Source organism: Drosophila hydei, unplaced genomic scaffold (assembly GCF_003285905.1).
Source record: "Drosophila hydei strain 15085-1641.00,03,60 unplaced genomic scaffold, DhydRS2 tig00000315-arrow-arrow-pilon, whole genome shotgun sequence".
Taxonomy (NCBI): domain Eukaryota; kingdom Metazoa; phylum Arthropoda; class Insecta; order Diptera; family Drosophilidae; genus Drosophila; species Drosophila hydei.
Window position 1 is genome coordinate 1,096,206 of NW_022045707.1, and position 21,237 is coordinate 1,117,442.

A 21,237-nucleotide genomic window follows, 5' to 3' on the forward strand; every position below is an offset into this window, starting at 1 on the left:
AATAAAATGTGAATTTTTCCCCCTTTTCATAAACCTTTTTTTATGTGCAATCAATTTTTTGTTTTGGCCACATGTTTGGAAAATTGAGCAGAGTTTAAAGCAGAGGCTGTGTCATGCTCGCTCACAGACAAAGTGAAAATATTGAGGCTATCCTCTGGCCTGTTCAGCTCTGTCTCTCTAGGAGTTCGGATCCACTTGACTTGAGTATTTATGTATTCACCTCGTCTTAGGTAAGCGAGTCAGTTGGGCTTGAATCAGGAATGAAACACGTTTTATTGACGGCTTTGGCGAGCGACGGCGGGCTGCTTAAAGATTACACGGCTGACATTGGTTTGGCAAACACGATGCCATTCAAAATGTCATCAAAAGCACATTTGTCACCTCAGCAGCAACAAGAATGTGGGAGAGCGGCTATTACTGACTGCCAGATGCCCTGTGAATAGTTTCGGCAGAGCAAGAAAACATAGAAAAATGTTTACTAAAAGAGTCAGCTAGACTAGGAAGACTAGGAAGACTAGGAAGAACACGTGAAAGTGGGCGTGGCATGCCCACATTTCTAGAAGAAGGCTTTCAAAGTATCAAAGTATCTCGAAAAAGCAATATGCCCTCTTTATATACGTATGCTAAGTACACATGCTTCGCTTTGTCCAAAAGCCAATATACCCCTTTTCAATTGCATAGAGTGCTCACCAAGAAGTGGCACAATAATGGAGCTGCACTCAAGGATTGCTTTGTGTGCAACAACAATCGTAATGCCCCAACGCAGGGGACGATAAAAACCGACAACCGAGCACTAGGGCTTAAAAACTCAACTCTGACACACACACGCACACACACACACATATATATACAGTTATACGCACACATAGCCATGCACACAGTGGGATTAGAGAGCTGACATTGGCCTGACCACGACTTATGCGTCAGGCAACAGCTGAAAGCAAATGCTCAACAACAACGAATGGAACTAAGCACACACACACCTACACACACCCACACACACACAGCTGTGTAATTTATAAATATTCATTAGCCTAGTTTATTAAAAGGCCGCCGCGCAGCTAAGCAGCTGACAGATGGAGTCGCAGCTGAAGCTTGCACAAGTTGGCAATATTGTAAGCCACTCAGATATATATATATAATGAATATATATATGCACACATATTCGTTACGTATGTGTGTGTGTGTACCATTTCCGCCTGATCGCCTAGAGTGACAGTTTCGATTCGCACATTGTTGCCAAAGCTGTTAACCAAGTCGAGCCCCACATTTTGGCAGCATCAGCCACATTGTTTATGGCTTGAAGCGTCGCTGCAATTGTTTACTTCGCTTTCGGCCAATGTTGCGGCTAACTCATTACAGCAGCAATTAATTATGGCAGCGGAAGCTAAAACGCTTTGCGGTAAAGGCATTGCAAAGTTATGCGATTTGCCTGCCAAAGCCACCGCTGAATTAAGGTAGCTCGGTTTCGGCAGTCTGTATGTGACAATAAATCGATAATAAATCGATTTTAGGCGAATCACTCTGATCATATGCCTGATTATCATTCGTATCATTATCACTGTAAAGACTCTTATGATCATTAAGATACTCTCATTATTATTCTCATTAGCATTGTCATTATTTATATTGGGATAATCGGAAGCGTTATTCCTATTGCTCTTATCATTGTCATTTAAATTATAAATATAATTAGTATCTGTAAAATTGTCATTAACATTGATATTATTGATAAAGTTGACATTACTCTTATCATTGTCATTATCATTATCATTGTTATTATCAATGTCATTATTACTACTGACTATGGTGACATGATGTTCCACTGTATTAACTCTATCACCTTTATTTTCATTGTCATTATCATTAGCATTAGTTTTGAGATCGTCATTATCATCATCATTATTATTATCATTATTAATATTATAATTATTTTCTTTATTTTCCTTCCATTCGTTATTCCAACACATTAAGCTTAGCCAGCTCAGTCAGTCAATCAACCCCACTTACATCAGCTACAGGGTATAATTAGTTCGATTTATGGTTTCAGGCAAATTGCATTTAATTTAAGTATATTTTTTTGTTTATGTGGATGCCATGTGGCGTTTGCGGCGCTTAAATCATAATATCCGCTTTTATGTTGCATGCAGAGAGAGACAGAGACAGCGGCAGTGAGAGAGCGAGCGAGACAGGGAGAGAGCATATGGCTAAAAACTGCGAACAAATTAAGTGCAATTAATTTGAACTCTTAATGGAGTCAGGGACCACAAGCAGCAATAAACAAATTATTTAATGAGCCTAGTGTGTGTGTGAGTGTGTGTGTGTGAGTGTAGTTGTTGCAGCTGAACTTAGTTGTAGTTGAGTCAGATGTTAACTAAAAACCAAAGCCAGCAGCCAGCAGCCAGCAGCCAGCAGCCATGCCGTTAAGCCAGTTAATGATGGCTCTTTATGACAGACGCACACACACGTATACATATGAACACTCACACATACACTCGAGGCGACAGCGACTGGCAAAAGGTAAGCAGCCTGGACCCTGGCAGCATTTGAAGCCTTTTATTTCTGGTTCAATGGTGTGCAGAAAATGGGTCACTAACTGTTACTTATTTATACTAATCACAGCAAATTGCCGACGTGGAGAGCGTGAGGGGTGTGAGAGGCGTGGCCAGAGGCTGGAGTGTAGAGGGTGGCTGCTCTGCCTCTGGCTTTTATCTACTGCTGCTGCTGCTGCTGCTGCTGTTGCTGTAAGTGTTATTAAAAACTTTTGTTGAGCTATCTAAATTTAGCTGCCAAATGAGCTGCGCTGCAAATTTTGTTGTCCCAGAGCACATTGCTGACTGCTTCAGCTGCTTCTTCTTCTTATGCAGCTGCCTCAGCCTGGGCAACTTAATGAGCAGCATTTCGCATTGCTGTTGCAATTTGTTCCTTGGGCAGCTAATTGGATTTGAATTGTTCCTAATTAAATTTGCTAAAATCGTTGCCATAGATCAAAGCAGTTCAGGAGCGAAAAAAGCGTCGTCTGACAGAGTCTGATGAACTAATAGATATCCATTAATCAGGATTCGGCATCTAGAAGCAACGTTCATCAATCAGCATACAACTAATTCCGCAGCATCTGTCTTAAGTTATCAATCAAGCACTTTGTGTGAAACTGATAGACTGGCAGATACCCATTAATCAAGATACACTTTAGAATTTTCATCCACTGCCAGACTGAATGTAATCTAATCACATTTATTCCTCTTAATCAGCCAGCAGCAGTAGAAGAATATATAAATGTCTTGTGCACGCATTGATTGACTAGCAGATACCCATTATCTGTAACAGCTTCAAGCACATTGATTCAATCAGCATTCAGCTCATCTAATGCCATTTGCTTCTTGTAATCAAGCTGAAGTTCGCAAAAAAGACGAAACAAACTGCTTTAAGTGTTGCTGATGGACTATTAGATACTCAGTACCCATAATATGTTGTCGATTCTTTAGCTAAGATAAAGTGGACAATCAGAAGTCGTGTATCAGTCAGCATTTGTCTGTAGTCATCAGGGATAACTGCATTCTAGACAATGCTCGACTAGCAGATACCCAGCATAATTTACTTAGTTTATCAGCGAACGAGTCTGCAATCAGTTTACAACTTATCCAGTCGCATTTGTCGTTTCAATCAAGCTGAAGCCTGCAGAGAAATATGCGTGCTGCCTTTGAGTTTGATAGACTAGCACATACCCAGCATTCTCTGAACTCTGAGCTTCAAGCTGTGACCAACTTATTTGGAGTCAAATTTGTCTATTGTAATCACATGGAAAATACCCACACGGCGAACAATGTTGACCGACTGGCAAATACCCAGCATTTCTGAGCCTAAGCTTAAGCAAGTTTGAGGTATTCTGATTGGCAGTCCACTATACCCTCGCCTACTAATAGAAGCTGTAGGGCATTGGACTAAAAAAAGGTTCACGATTGGAAGTTTTTGCAAGTCGAGTTTTGCGGTTCGAAAGATCTAATAAATTTGATTGCAATCGAAGCGTAAAAGCCAACGGGCAAAGTGAAAAGCACGAAGAAAGAAATAATAAAAAGGTCAGCAAACTGTGCGGGGTGTTGGCAGCAGGCAGGCCGAGAGACGGGGGCGTGGCGAGCATAAAAATGAATGCAAAAAGTTAATCAGGCGCAAAATGAAATTTTGCAGCTGCTTCGCCTCGCTGCAAGCGCCCAGCAGCCAGCCAGCCAGCCAGCCAGCCAGTCAGTGGAATAGTTAAGTTCGCCCAACTAGTTGACCATGTTGCATGTCACGTCACGTCGTCAATGACGACATCGATTGTCAGCGAACAGCTGCCACAGACTGTGTGCACCACAAATTGAACACAAACAGAGGCCAGCCGAAGCAGGAGACGTCGACTGCTCCTTTGTGCGTCTCACTCGTGTCTTTTCGGCTTAAGCATATGAACAGCAAGCATCATCAGCATCATCATTATCATCATGCACATCATCATTATCATTGTCATCAGCATAGACATTGCGATGCCCTTTGATGCTGCCGCACGTACCACAGTCCAAAAAGCCAGCGAGAAAAGCTCTCGAGAAACAACTCGACGTGAACTTCAGTTACATGTGTCTGTCTCTCTGTGTGTGTGAGTGTGTGTGTGAATGTGTGCTTCAGCACATACACATGTGTGCCATGTAGGTTAATCGCATACACAAAGCTGAATGTGTGCGCAGTTTTTACGCCAAAGATTGCATTGGCCACAACTTTGACCCACTTAAGCTGAATCTGAGTGTGTATATGTGTGTGTGCGTGTGTATGTGTGCGTGCGTGTGTTTGTGTGTGTCTAGCAATTTGGGCAATTCATTTGTGTTTGCTCAAGTATGACAAGTGCAATAAAAATTGATCATAATAGAAAACATGAACTCAAACAACAAAGCAACATGACAAATTGTTGCATGGCACACACACACACACACATATGTTGCAAGCATTTATCAAATGTGCAAATGACATAAATATATATATATATACATATGTGTGTGGCAGAGTCTCAAGTAACTGAAACAGTTTTAAAAATTGCATTTTACGACATTTCAAAGGACGCAGCCAAGCGTTAAAAATATATCAATTTAAATATATATGTATACATTTAAATATATATGTATTTTGAGGAGTACTAAATACTCTTTACGCAGTGCAGTTGACTACAAAAGATTGTTATAAAATATGTTGTTATAAGACACAAATTTAAATAAATTTATTTTGATTTCTCTTTTTTTTTTTAATCTACACATGACAGGCGCTACAACTTTGTAAACTAACCTCGCCCTTCCCTAAAATTTATATATATATTCTAAAATGGATTAAAGTTATTAGCTGCTAAACTTAGAGTTTCTTATCCTATTTCATCTGCAAAAACTCATCTTTTGTGATCCTTTCAGCTACTCCAATGAAGCCGTCTTCATCTGCTCAATCGCAGCATAGCCTTATCCTTTAGGCCTCTGCAGTTTCAAGAATAGAAGACAGATAGCCAGTTCTGTTGTTCATTAATGTTTAGCATACAGTTGCTTAAGCTTTTGGCCAAATTGAAAAGGAGTTAAAACACATGCAAGCCAAACAGTTGTCACAAGTGTACGGAACATTTAGAAAGGCCAACGGCCTAAGAATACTTTTTGAGCAAACCTCGTATTTACAACTGTAAATTGTATATATATATTAGAGACATAGATAAGTGAGTACTAACTCAGCTTAAGTTGTCCTTTAGAAGAGCTCTATTAAATCTAAGTCAAACAAAGGAAGAAGGACAGAATGAGAGAGAGAGAGAGACAGAGACGGATAGATAAACTTAATACAGTATTACCTGTCTAGGACACTCAAGCAGTAACTGCTGCTACAGCAAACATATATATAAATATAAATACTTGTATATATATATTTCCTTCTGCTTCCTCTGTCTCCCTTCACATAAATTATAATAAAGATAATTGCAATTTAATTATTTTTCTATGAGCTCAGCATGAAAAATGTTTCAAAGGAAAAGCCACACACAAGCATTTGGCATGCGCATAAATCATTTGTTGGCAAAAAGGATACCTAGAAAATAAATAAATTCCTTACATAGAAATACACAATATATTTACGTATTTATTTCGGTTTGCTTTTGGCTTATTTATAATTAGCGAGCATCATAATTTTCGTATTTATGAATTCTGTTTACAAGAGCTTTAAGCGCAAAATTCATTAGTTGCTTCAAAGATTGTAACGTGACTGGAATTTGTGCACCTATTTTTCCGGACGTATTTCAATTCAAATGAAAAACCTGCATTGTCAAAGAAATGCCAAGAGGCGATGGCGGGAGGGGGAGTGGGCGCAGCAGCAACAGCATCAGCAGCAGCAGCAGCAGCTTTGACAGATAAATTGAGCTTATTTATCAAAGTTTTAATTAAAAACTTCATAGCACACGCAGAGTCGTCTCTAAATTGCTAAGTGTGTAATTACAACTGCTACAACAATAGCAACAACAGCAATCTGCACACCTCGAGGCTAGAAAAAACTGTTCAGCAATTGTTGTTGACAAAACCTATTTGAGCATCATCATCATCATCATCATCATCATCATCATCATCACCATCATCAGTATTTCTTAATATATAGAAAGCGACAACGGAAACGGAAACGGAAACAGTTCGCTGCGCCCTTTAATGTATGCAGCACCAGCACAATAAAAAAAAAATTAAAATAAATAAAATTCACACAAAATTGAATTAGACTTAATAAACACGAATGCCCAAAGCGCCAGCTGCTGGCAGCTGCAAGTATGCGACTGCTGCCTACCTTACTCTGAACTGTTCTCATCTATCTCTCTCTTTCTCTTTCCTCTTTCTATTCTAGCTGCTTGACTAGCGCTGACAGTGCTGGCACTTTTGGCCGAATAGCTATTTTTGACTTAGTCTTAAATAATTTGATTTAATTTTTAGTAATTATTTATTCAATATTTATTAAATGAATATTTTATTATTATAAACTCTTAAGTTTTTATATAATTTTTCAGCAATTATTTATTTTATTTATTATTATAATATTTTGTAATTATACACTTTTTAATATATGAATTTTATTTTATATATATATATGTTTATTTTAAATTTAATAGTTAAATTTTCATATCATAATTATATAGCCAAAAAAAAACCAAAAGAGCTGTAACATTCCTGCTACTCAAAGCTCAGCAGTTTTCCGTTGAGCACAAAAGTCGACAAATAAATATAAAAATGTTGCTGCAAGACGAAGTACTAGAAGTAATAGAGTGAAGCGCACAGAAATTCATAAAGCGCGCTTTACGCGTGGCTGAATTTAACGGTGCTGCGTAGCCAACAAAAGGGAACAAGTAAAAAATCTGCTACCAGCCCCCCGATCCTTGCAGGAAGCAAAAAATTGCAAGAAAATCACAAACAACATTCCAAGCATTACAAAGGCCACGCACACAACAAATACAACAACAACAACAAAAGAAACTTGTAAAACAGACGGAAACCGAAATGGAGATGAGAACAGCAATGGGCACAAATGGGAACAGCATAACAAAAGCTACGCACAACGACAACAACTTAAAACGAACAGATGAGACGCGAACGAAACCAAATACAAAGATGGGAACAGCAATAAAAATAGAAGAGGTGCTGCAATTGAAGCAGTTGATTGCTATGGGGAACAGCTTTAAAAATAGAAACGGAGACCACAATTGGAACAATTGAAGCCGACGAAGGCGTGAAACTGAAACTGAAACGGGAAGAGTAATGGGAACAGCGCAATGTTTGCCTATTCTAGCTCATTCTCCCTTTTTAGCACTAAAAGCAGTAAAGGGAACAGCGCAAGCAAACCTTAAACAGAAACAAAGCTGGGAACAGCAATGAGAACAGACATCTGAACAGCAACAAAAGAACAATCCAACTGCAAAATGAACAAAATTGAGTCGAAATTCTTATAAATTGCACACTTAAGGTTAACGCAGAAGAAGATATTTATTGCGAATATTAATATTGACCTGGATTTCAGAAAATACACTTGAAGCTTTTTTACATTAATGCAATGAATTATTTGAAAGTCCTTTCATTTCTTTATCTTCAGATTCTCGGAATTGGACACAATAAATGTGTATTCAGACACGAAGCACGTAAATTTATTACAGTTCTGAAGATTACGATTATTATTAACCATGTGACTGACATTTCCAAGAATTTTGGGACTTGGGTTGAGAAAACTTTACTGAAAACTTATAACTTTCATTGAGTTTTATGATATTAAATTTGATATATATATTTAAACAGCTTTAGATGTCCTCTAGACGCATATGTGCTGAAAAGAGGGAAGTACCAAAGATGATAGAGATAGATAAAGTAAGATAGATAATGGCTTACAAAAGACCTCTATTAACGGTAAGTCTAGTTTCATAAGTATAATTTCTAACATAGAAAGTAACTGGGCTATAATTAAAGTATAAGTTATTAGGGTAGACCATTCATTGTTCATATGAAAACTGTTCAAACTAACCTCGTATCAAGGGAAATTTTCCTATGTTGAGAATTCAAATGAAAAGCATTGGTGGAAAATTTCTCAAAGTGCAAACCGGAAAAGAGCAACACGAAACAGCCGCCGGCGTTGACAAACAGACAGACAGCCAGAGAGATGGACAGACAGATAGAGGGACACCCACAGAGAGAGAGGGTAAGAGAGAGAGACAGGCAGTCCGTGAGTCCTGCGACAGCAAACAGTTGGCCGAGGCGCAGATCCGCCACAACAACAACAACAACAACAAACAGTAGCAACAACAACAACATTTAACAACTGGAACATCAACTGAGGACAAAGTAAAAGCAAAGTCCCTCGCGCCCGCATCGAGCAAAAGAAATTTAAAATAAATTGCGAAATGCCGACAAATAAAAAATTGTTTAAGTAAGAATATAAAAAACACAAGTAAGACTGTTGCAGTCGGGCCTAACTGACTGCCTAATACTCGCTCGCATTTAAAATGCAGCTGAAATTAATGAAAAATCACTTTTAACTGTATGCAACAGCCAGAAGAAGGCGGGGCATAAGCCATAAACTACATACATATATATATAATTGATCTGGATGACGATCGGACCCTGCTTGCTATGCGTGCATGAAAGTAGCATAGAATGCCCAAGGGTCTGAGTATCTCCAAGTTGGGTACTCCCTACTAGAGGCTTCTGCCTAAAGGAGATCAAATGTGACGCTAGACAGAGGCTATCCACGATTAGAATAAGACATTTCTAGACGACGAGACGAGCCTTTCAAAGGAATATACTCTCTTCGCTAGCTCGTGCATGAGTAATAAATACGCCTATGCCAAGGACCCCCAGACCAGGTTGCGCCGCCCCTTGTTGACCCGAGTTCATTTTTTTTGTACGCTCCACAGTGAAGCTTGGCCAAGACAGCGAATGCTTTTAAAGAGATTTGTGTGTCTGGCTGGTATCGAGACGAAGTAGAAGTAGAAATAGAAGCTGCTCCTGCTGCTGTTGCTGCGGGCCATGTCGCCGCCCACAGCTCCGCCTTGATGAGCCGCTGATGAGTGTCATCACAATCAGGATTATGATAATATTATATAATGTAACAATCGTTAGCTTCGATGAGCAGGCAGTTGTTATCTATGCCGCTCTCTCTCTCTCCCTGTCAGTCTGTCCCCTTCTATTGCTGTCTTTGATGAAGCTGTTGGCCAATTTGTTGGCCATGTAAACATACAGCAGCTGAATGTGAAGGGAATGTAAAACGCAATTTACACAAACATTGAGGCAGTAAAACATGATTTAGATCTGCTTTCGATTTGGCTGTTTAAGCATTGAATTGAGATAGGCCCATTACAGGGTATTTCATGTTATACTGCGGAGTTGCAGCGACGAGAGTAATATTTAGTCTTAAGACATGTCAAGCAAAGAACAAGGCTCTGCACCACACTCAAACTTTCAGCTGTATTAGTTAATTTCTCAAACCACCCTCGCATACTTATTCATTATTAACCCCTTTAAGCTTCTGTTAGAGTATTTAGCATTCGACTTTCCACTCACACTCCAGAAACTCAATCAGACACGCGATTCATTTTAAACTCTTTGACAATATTGAAGAGATTGCCTTTTTAGCCCGGCTCTTATCTTTTGAGCCCTTTCCAATGGGGGTGGGCGAGGGCCATAAATAAATCCAAAATGGCCCCAAAAACCGATTTGCCTAACTTTCGCAGGCAGCGACTTAAGCACCTCTCGTAACGGCACTCTTTCAAGTGTCCTTCATTAATGCGTCTGCCTTAATTGCGCCCAGCTGCAAAATTTCATTGCCTACATTCGAGCGCCTCGAATTGCGCCCTCGTTTGATTGGCAAAATTTTCGTTGCCTACTTTCGAGCGCTTCGATTTGATATCTCACGGGCTGGCAATAGAAAAGTGGGAAAAAAACTTTTAGCTGTACATTAAACCACTTTGCATAGCGGATATATGAACTTATTGATTGCTTTGCCAGTTCCAATACAAAATATACATATGTACATGCATATATATATATATATACATATATATATATGTATATGTATATGTGTATACGTATATGAAAATTGAGCTGCGAAAAAAATGGTAGCAAAACGCAGAGGAATTCACAGCTCGTGGCGCTTGAAGCTGTGTGTTTGGCAGCAGGAAGTTAAGCTGAGATTGCCAATTGCTAAACAACAACAACAACAACAACAGCAACAAGTTTACAGAGTTATGGTAAGGCGTGCGCGACTTGCAGATACCCTTTAAACAATTCTTTGCTGATCTCTCTTTGCATTACTATAAGAATCTTAAAAAACTTCGATCTTTATAGCTTGACAATTTTGTAGGGCTTACAGAGGATCTGTAATTGCATATATATAACAAATTTTGTAAAATAATAAAGGCTGATGCCCTGTAGAAATAATCTAATCAAGGCTTAAGCATGCCAATTTCCATGGCAAGGCTGCTCCACATAATTGTTATTATTCTTAATATAAATCTCTCTCTCTCTCTCTCTCTCTCTCTCTGCCAACATACCCACTTTCAATTGCTACACGTTACAGGGTATTTCAAATGTCAGCTTTTTTTCGTTACTCTGCTCGTGTGCCTGACTGACTTAGCGTCGCATATGGCGCACTTTTCATTTGCTATTCTTGTTTTGCACTCTCTACTCAATCATGCATGACTTGCTGATACCCTGTAAAGGGCTGCGTAATAGACTGAGTGCAAAAGTTTGGATCTCAAGCAAGTCGAAGTCAACTTAAAAGCGAACTCTTGCTTCGCAGTGCCCTTTGAACCACTTTAATCTACCCCTTTCTGGGCTGTCGCCATTTTAAAGGGTGAATTGCATAAAAAGCGAGTAAATGAAAGTTTCAGCTTCGACTGTTTATTTGACAAACAACGGAAAAGTGTGGGCCAACGCAAAAGTTTGCACTATGTTTGCGGCCTGTTAGTTGGCCAGCAAGGCATGTCATCGTCACTGCCACAGTTGCTGCTGCTGCTGCTGCTGCTGTTAGCTGTTGGCTGTTGGCTGTGAGCAGTCAAGCATGAGCCGGCAGTTCAGTTGGCCAATGCTTCCTTATTAAAAATGGCCAATAGAAAGCGACATTCGACTGCTGCCAGATGCCAGTTCGACAGTTTTGTCAGTGACAGTGCCTGCCACAGCGCATTGTGCAACTGGTCTCGCTTATACACTGTTCAAATGGCAGCTAAATGCATACTGATTGATCGAGGCAGCAACAGCTACCTTCAAGTTAGAGGAAGAGTCAGTAAGAGAGAGAGAGAAAAAGAGAGAGAGAGAAAGGGGCAAAGCGGGCGAGGGTAAGAGAAATGTTTCCCGAAGTTTGTGACACTGAATCAAGGCACATAATCAGCTGGAAAAGAATAGAAACAGAATAAACATAAGAGGGAGAGAAGGAGAGAGGGAGAATGAGGGAGTGACTGGAAGAGATAGAGAGAAAATGAAGCACGTCTTTCCACTGAGCCAAGAAAGAGAGTTCGAGAGAGACGGAGGCAAAGAGAGGCTAAAAATGCAAAAATAGAGATAGAGAGAAAACAAGAAAGAGAGAATGAAAAAAGAAAGAACAAAAGAAAAAGTGAAAGACAGAGAGACACAGAAACAGAGAGAAACGCTAAGAGAGAGATACAGGCTGAAATATATAAGAGGAGGTGGGGAAAAAGAAAAGCGAGCGAGAGAGAGAGATAGAGAAAGCAAGGCAAAGAAAGATTTAAATAGATGGAAGAATGAGATGAGTAGAAAGAAATAGAGATAAGGAGAGACCGAGAGACAAAGATAGAGAGACCGAAGCAGAGTAAAAGATAAAAAGAAATGCAGATACCAATATATGCAAACAGAGAGAATGATAAAGAAGAGTGGAAGACAGAGAGAACTTCGTTGTGATGACAGTCCTCGTCCCTGTCCCTGTCCCTGTCACTCCCAGTCACAGTTGAAAAGTCACAGTTCCCTTTGCCTTTGCGGAACAGAGTATGACACAGTCAGCACAGCGACTGCCTGGAGCCATTTGCGCTTTGATTTTCCACTTGATGGAGTGCAAATAGCTAGCTAGTATCGCATCGTATCGAGTCGCATGGCATCGCCCTGTGCAACGGGCCGTGTTATCAAATTATAGACATTTTGTGTGGCAAATGCATTGTTAATGAGCGTGGCACATGCAGCGGCAGCGTTTTATCTCTTAATTAGTCGTCGGCCGTTTAGACACGTTATCTATTATGCATCTCTGGCGCATTATCTCTATATGTACATGTGATATATATTCTATATATATATTTCAGTCACGAAGCTGTTTTTCTCTGCAATTATACAAATTGTCGTCAGCCATTTTTGTTGTTCATACATAATTTATAATCTCAACTGCGGCCATTAGAAAACATCAAGTTGCGAGACGTGCTTGAAAACGTTTTGCTCTAACTACCCCCGCTCTTGCCCCACCCACTCTCTCTCGCTCTCTCTTTCCGTCTCTTTCGCTAGTTCTCTTGGGGCATTTTGTCGCCAAGTTGAAATTGCTTTTAATAAAATACAATTTCTGTTTGCCAAAAGCTTTGGCCCACATTCCTGGAATACTCAAACTGAACATTATGTAGTCATTAAGTGCCATCAAAAGACGCGCTCACACAACACACACACACACACACACACACACACACAGACTGCTGCAAAAACTTGTTGAAAATTTCAATAAACTGTTGGCTTAGAAACAATCAAAAAAGTGCTTGAACAAAAATCTGCCTGACCATTAGATACACACACACGCCCATACACACACTCTCACACACACACACACACACACTCTTAAAAGGGATACTCAAGCAATCAGTTGTTTGTGGCATTTTAATCAATGCCTGGTTAGGGCAAAGTCGAATACAAAAAGTTCAAGCAGTCAAACACAGCCATAAACACAATGTCTCTGTGTGTGTGTGAGTGTGTGTGTGTGTACAGGTGTGCGTGTGTGTATTGTGTATGCGTTCGATGTGAAGGATGTCTATTAGAGCTGTGTAATTTTGTTCAGAGCACATAGCAGTGGAATGGCTCACTGAAATGAACTAGTGAACTTGTTCAATATTTGTTCATCACATAATGTTCTTTGCTTACTCCATTATCCATCATGAATAGCCATTTATTAACAATTTTGAGCAGACGCCCTTAAGAACTTTGCATTGAGCGTCTTGGTTCATATGAACTAGTGAAGTTTTCTAGTGACCAGTTCTGTGTACTTCGTCCACAGGTATTCTATTGCTTATAAAAAGTAAAGCAATTTCTATAAAAGTTCCATAGTTTTGTTGCGAGCCAGTTCCACTGAACGGTTCATTGAAATGAACAAAGAAATTTATTGGAATTAAGGTGAGCAATTTAATTCACTAGTTCACTGCTGAATGATTACTGAGCTTTGATATAGTGTCTAAGTCAAAAATGAACTAGTTCTTCAAAATTAAACTAGTATTTGCAGCACTCGTTCCGGTTCGTCAACCAATATATTTCGTAAGTAAACTTAGAGAACGACTAACTGATTAAGCAGGATTATTAGCTCATAAGTGAACTAGTTCATTTTTGACCTATGAACTAAATCATAAATGCAATAAATAAAAAATTAACATTTATGAGATTGATCATCAAAACTGAACTAGTTCTTAAATATTGAACTGGAACTAGCCGCACTCACATCTATAGAGCCATTCGGAGTGCCGCATTGTAAGGTCTTGAGTGCGGCCAAGTGCTCGATGCCCGAAAAAGAACAGAAACTATTAAAGTAAGTGGAAATGGGCGCATTAGGGCGTGCACACACACATAACAGGCCCCAAGGCGGTAGTGGGCGGGCAGTGGGCAGGGGCAGGGGCAGCTGTCTGCCATTTAAACGCTTGAGCGCTTCGCCCTGGACAGACGGCAATAGAAGGCGGCAGCCGCTGTTGAACCTTTTTATGTGCTTTTAATTTTTTTTTAACAAAATACAAAAAATAAAATCCTATTAAAAAATGAATGTGAACTGTAAAAATAATTTTTTCTTTCAGTTTTTCCTGGCTTTTTATGCGTTTTTCGTTTTCAATTTACACTTTGCATAGCCCTTGCAATTCTGTTTTCAATACGCCTTCATTGCGTGTTAAGTGGGTATATTCGTTCTTTTAAGTCGATATTTGATTGGCCCACATATGTTTGTGTGTTCGCAGGGGCGTGGCAAATCCCAGCTTGAAAGACAGAGAAGAAATCACAAATGTCTTGCAATCGGATTATGATTGACCTGTTGGCCTACTCTAACGTGCTTTAACTGTTTATATTCAACAAATGGATTAATTGTTATGTAATTTATAATCACTTAACATTTGACTTGAATTACAAATTTGACAGATTTTACGGCCAGCACTCTATAATTTCTATGATTTCCTTATAATTTTAACTTCTCACTATTAGCTGAACGAGTATTGGGCAGTCGCATGCAGCCCATGGCCCACTTATGTGCTTTTCACCTCCATTCAGCTGGCAACTGGGGCCACGTCGCATGCGGCGTATGCGTAATATGCAAATGCTAACAAAAGAATATACCCCAGTAGGCGAAGGGTATTTGGAGTGACTCAGCAGGCGCGATTCATTAATAAAGCGTAGCAATCGAGAAGCTCAAGTCACGTGAGGCGTGGCATTTGGGCTGCTTCATTAGCTGCACTAGAATCGCGGCCTTAAGGCCCCGACCCAAGGCGTTGACCGACAATAAAACGAACAGCATCAAATGCAGAGGCTCTCAAAATGCCACAAATATAATTAATGACAATAGTCATACGCAGAGTGAGAGAGAGAGGGAGAGAGGGAGACAGAGCGAGCGCTGCTTTGTCTATGACAAATGAGGCGTGGCTTTAACTTTGACTAACTTTAATGGAAGCTCAAATTGAATTTGTACGTATGCACACACACACACACTCACACATACACACATATATATTCCTTTATAGTAGGCCTGCTAGTCAGGTCCGGATGTAACGCTAACTAAGTGCCGCATTTGCAGCATCCGGTCTAGACTTGATTATCCTTAGCTTCGCCTTTTGCCCATGCTGTGCAGCTGCTTTGGCTCCATGTAAAGCAGCAGCTGCTCTAACCAAATGAGATGCTTACTTAGAGATAGAAAAGACTGAAGACTGAGCAGCAGAGAAGGCCTCGAACGGGTATAAGCGACTAAGCAATGCGCTGCTTGGCAAAACAAGCAACAAAATGTGAAATCTGAAATAGAATGCAAAAAAATAATGGAAGAGCATCAACAGAAGAGCGGATACAAATGGACACAATGCTCTCTTCAGAATGGAAGAGGAGCTGCAGGAATAAGCAAGAGAATCGCAAAAGACGAAATGCAATTGGAATCCAATAAGAAATTTCAAATTCAAAGGAAAATGATGAGCTATTTACAATTTATGCTATCTTTCATATAGTTTAGATATATAGAGATTTGCAACTGGTCAAAAATGAACGCTAAAAAATCTCTATTCAATCTAAGCCAAGTTCCATAGCCATAGCCACTTAGAGAGAATATGGCTAGACAGTTAGACTTGGCTTTAACAAAAAGCAGCAGCTAATGCTGCTCTGATATAAAGTTATATAGGTCTATATATGCACTAATGTAGTCCATAAGTTACAACTTGTGAACTACGAGGGTAGTCTAAATAATTACTGAGCCACAAAACATAGATTTGTGTTTTACTTATAAAATGTAAATAAATATTTAGTTTTCCAATATTTTCAACTACTTTCAGCAACTCTTTAAGCTACTCTCGCATTAAAACAGCTTGTAACTTTCAGTTACTTGCGTTTGAAGATGCACAGACATAACAGTACGATTTGATGATACCTAAACAGGATATATAACCAACTCCAATTCAAGACTCAGAAGAACAGCCAAAAAACTGCTAAAAATGGCTAAGAAAAGGCTGAGAGCAGAGCCGAAGCAACGCGCTTCAAACATTCTCGTTAATTTATAACAAGTTCTTACGCTTAATAAGTGGGCGTGACTATATTTAAGCACTTCAATTTAAAGTCTTTAAAATATAAACATTTTAACTAGCCACGCCTATATGGGCGTGTCATAGCTGGTCTCCATGAGCTATATCAACTTTTTTGCACGTTGCAAACAGAGTATAGAAAAAATGGAAAAATATCAGCCAGAGGCAGGCATGCCACATGCCTCAGCTATGAGTGTGTGTACATGTATGTGTGCGTGTGTAAGTGTGTTTATGGATGTGTGTAAATGTGCCTGTTATTCCCCATTTGCAGCTGGGGCAGCAGAACGTTTAATCTACCATAAACACATGACTGCGTATTTATGAGTGTGCCAGTGTGTCTGTGTGTATGTCTGTGTGTGCCACGGCAGGTGAGTGTTTAAGCTAAGCCGTTGTGATTTTTCTTAGCGGCTTCTTTTTGTTTCTCGCACACTTCGAATGCAGGAAGCTCAGTCAATAAGCCGAGCGAAGTTGCTCCACTCTTTGCATTTTTTCTGATTCCTTTCAGCAACATTTAAAGCTGGCTTTAACTTTCAACATTCATAATTCAAGGCTAAACAGCTGCAAAATGAACAAATGCTGCAAAAAAAAATAATAAAAAAAATGTTAAATGTTTACTTTTCATATAAAAAGCAAATGCAATTAGCAAAAGGAGATTTTTTCTATGTTTCAACGGCAATTAGCAAAACAATTTATAATTATTCAATTATATTTTACAATTAATTAACTTAAAATTAAAATAAATAAAATATGTTTATTAAAAATGAAATGTTGAGCATAAAAATAAACAAAATTAAAGAGAAAATGTTGCTTTTTAAGCAAAATGAAGTTAGAAAGAGAAAGGAATATTAATAAAAATAATAAATAGAAGAAGCTTAAATTAGATATTATTTAAAATTGTTTAATTATGTTTACATTGGCTTATGTTAGCAAACATTTTGATCTGCCTCTCTTCGATGCGAATTTAAGAGTAAACTAAAAAATCTGAGCTTGCTCTAAATGCTGTAGATGGCGCTTCAGTGTCGCCTGATATTGCCGTGGCAATATATAACTCTCACTCTCTTAGCTGCGTATGGCTGGATATTACTCCTTATGTTATTAATAATGTATATGTATGGTTTGACCTTAAGTTAGTCAACTGAGAGCAAGCGCCGCTGGCTGTCGTGCTGTCCGCCTCTCTATTTCTATATTTAGCCAATGGCAGGAGCAACTGCACTACTCAAACGATGGTTAGTTTCTCACATGCTGAAACGCCGAATGCCATGATCAAGTCGATGCACTGTGAGAGCGAGGGCAGCGAAGGAATAAAAAGAAAAACGACAAACTCTCTTACATCTTGAAATCTATAAGGACAAGTGGCGCTCTTTAAACCAAATTCTAAACAACAATTATTATCTTAGGAAAACATTAAATTGAGAAAAGAAGCAAAAGTTTTCTTTGTTTATTTAATATTTTCGTTTTTAGGCCAACTCCATGCTGGCATATAGTGGGCACAATTGGCATATCATATCATATTATATTTTAAATATTATTTTTGTTATATAGTTTGTGCATATTTTAAATATTATATTTATGTTATTTATTTTATTACATCTTATATATATTTTTAATATTTTTTATATATATCTTGATAATTTCCACATTTTGCATTCTTCTGGCTGCCTGTGGCTGAGCCTAATCCAGGCTAGATTCCATTTGAGCTCGCCTAGAAGAAGTCTTAACTGCTTTTTGACACACAACACGCAACACACACATCCTTTAATAGAGCAGCACGAGAAACAGCTTTTGGGTTTGGGACTCAAATCCGATTATAGAAAAGGCAATGTGAATGTAAAAGGACATAAATACAGCAACTCGTGTTGCGCTTGTTCTTCTTTCTTTCTCTTCTTTTCTTTATTCATATTTATTTCACAATTTTTGAATTTATTGCTGAGTTGCAAAACAAGTTGCTGCGAGGCGAGCTGCAGGCGATGCCCAAAAATAAAATAAAAAAACTTGAAGAGCCTTTTTTCTCAATGGAGGCGGGGCAGAAGGAGGTGTGGCAGAGAATGGGGACGAAGGAGATGAACTAGGAAGAGGAAAGAAAGAGCTGGAGATGAAGCAGGAAGAGTGTGAAGCACCAGGCAGAGGGGTAAATATAGCAGGAGGAGTAACAGGAGGATTATGAAGAAGTCAGGAGTTGGGGTAGATGTAGCTGAAGCAGGATCAGGAGGAGTATGAAGCAGTAAGAAGAGGTGGAGATGTAGCAGGAGCGAGCAGGAGATGGAAGCAGGAGAAGTGTGCGAGCAGTTAGCAGGAGGACAGATAAAGCAGGAGCAGGGGCAGCAGCAGGAGCAGCTACCATATGCGAACATAATAAAAATGCACAACACTACCTCGTACAGAATTCCTGGTATAGATGCCCCCGCCTCCTGGCACGCCCACCCCAGCAGCCAAGGCAGCCAGACAGACAGATAGACAGACAGAGAGACAGACAGAGAGAGAGAGGCAGGAAGCAGGCGGATTAGTCAGAAGCAAAGGAATCCTTCAATATTCGAAAATTTTAATGCGCTTACAATAAATTTTCATTAGGCAATCGTAAGCAGATCAACGACGACGGCAATCGTAAACACAATTTGTGTATAAAGTGTGCTTTATGGAGCCTTACACCTGGACACTTTGGCAACAAAACGTGCTATGCACAATTGTTGTTCGTGTTGTTGTTGTTGTTGTTTAAGGCCTTAATGCGCTCGTAAAATGCAAGACGGCAACTCACACGCACACAGCTCGCCGCGCTCACTGGGTCAGAGGGATTTAGTTGGGCTTACCTGGCGTATACTTAATCGCCAAATGCTGTAAAGACGAAAGGTCAACGACGAGATTGATTAAGCAGCTGATTTATTGTAGACACACTTTTATATATATCTATGTACACATAGATATACATATATATAGGTATTCACTTTAGTCACAGTTCCTAGGCTCGAGTCTATTTTCTAGGCGTTCTCTTTGGCCTGCGAGACGCGCGCGTCGCATACAATTTGTCGACTGGCTTGTGCTTGGCCTGGCACTTGGCTTTTATGAACTGGCGCCAACTGTTTGCCGCACAGCATTCAAAACACAACATGTTGCACGTCCACTTGCAACCAAACAAAACTTCCAGCGGCCCAACGCGCAGACGCATCGCAGTAGCAGCGCTGCCTTCGCCTTGCCACTTAGCCAGGACTCGCACCGCAGCTTTGGAATAGCTTTGCGAGTCGACCTCAGCCGCTTGGACTGGAAGGCAGGACATGTTCGCAGCAGCTGCTACCAATTGCCCAACCGAAGTCACTTGGCCAACAAAGTTTGAACTTGCAGCCCTAAGGCAGTTGCTGCTACGGCTCCATGGCTCTTCTATGGCCTTAACGTTGCAACTTCTAAAATACCTGCAGCTGTAGATAACTATTAACTCATTAGGTAGTTCGACTTGTGGCGTCTTCCAACTATTTTCTAAGAATCGTCAGGTTTCTAGCAATCTGAAGCCGCGTTGTCTATCAAATTCGCCAATTTTCATTGTCTAACAGGTTGAGGTTTTTCGTCTTTCTTACAATCAGCCTAAGCTTCCCTCAAATCGAGTAAATCAATTTCCATTTTTTTTCATTTACTTGAAACACTTTTCACTTTACTAACGAGCAACATCTTTAGACAGTTCCAATCTATTCCACTGACTATTCAGCTGGTTTTCATTGGGTTTTCACTTCTATTTCTCTTGTGTTTTCACTTGGTTTTTCACTTGGTTTTTCACTTGGTTTTTCACTTCTTCTTCAGTTGTTTTCCACATGGTCTTTCACTTCGCTTTGACTTCATACTATCAAAACAGCCTAAGCAGCTCTTCGTCCATTTTCCAGTCCACTTCGGAAATATTCCTCAATCTCATCGAACTCATCGTGAATCTCCCTCTAATTCCTACTGATTCTTCTTCCTAGTTAAAAGCACGGCAAGGACAATCGCAAGTAAGATAATTACGGCAGAGTAAACCATCAAGAGAAACGCTTTCTGCTTTCACTTCAGCAAGGATTAAAATTGATTACGATTTATTCAACTTTGTTAGAAACTGATATTAAAATTGGTTTTATGTTTGCAATTAGCTTGCAATGCTGGCCTAAGTCGCAACCAACCACAGACGTATTTGCATTTAAACTAGATGCCACAAAGAGTTTTCTTTATTAGGCAAAAGCTGCCCATTCCTGCCCTCCCCTTCCCTCGTGCCTCTGTAAAGCTGTCAGACAACTGTTAGTAAATTGAACTTACCTCAAGCCCAAAAAAAAAAGAAAAAGAAAACAAACAAACGCAAGGCGAGGCTACGACACTCTGTCTCTGTCCGCCTTAGGTCCTTCGTCCACGATGCGTAGCCCAGGCAACGACTGGGAGCTTTCGCCCAGGTAACACTGACTCATGTTCAACCGAATGAACCGCAATGCCAAATGCCAATATAAAGTAACTGATAGGCTTACAATTAGCCTGCGAAATGGCACTCGAATGGGACAGCGTCTGTCAACGCGCCCACACTCCACTCGGCCTTGGCTGAGGACTCGAACTACTCACGAATGTTAAGAGGACGCACAACGAACTAATCAAATAAATGTAACTCAGGCCAAGCCAAATAAACACAAATTGGGGTTTTACCTCGAAACTATATTTAATGCAACTTAGTAAAATCTACTAAAATCTGCTTCGCTTTAGACCTACTCTATATATATTCCTGTTCAAAA

At 39.7% G+C, this 21,237-nt stretch overlaps 1 protein-coding gene across 1 annotated transcript in view; it reads right to left on the reverse strand.

Moving 5' to 3' along the window:
* The window catches only part of LOC111599943 (GTP-binding protein Di-Ras2), a 49,789-nt gene extending 30,331 nt beyond the window's left edge, over nt 1–19,458 (reverse strand). Inside the window, exon 1 of the mRNA XM_023315794.2 lies at nt 19,315–19,458. The gene's annotated coding sequence lies outside the window, so the exon portion shown is untranslated. The remainder of the gene's footprint in view (nt 1–19,314) is intronic.
* Nucleotides 19,459–21,237: the final 1,779 nt, after the last annotated feature.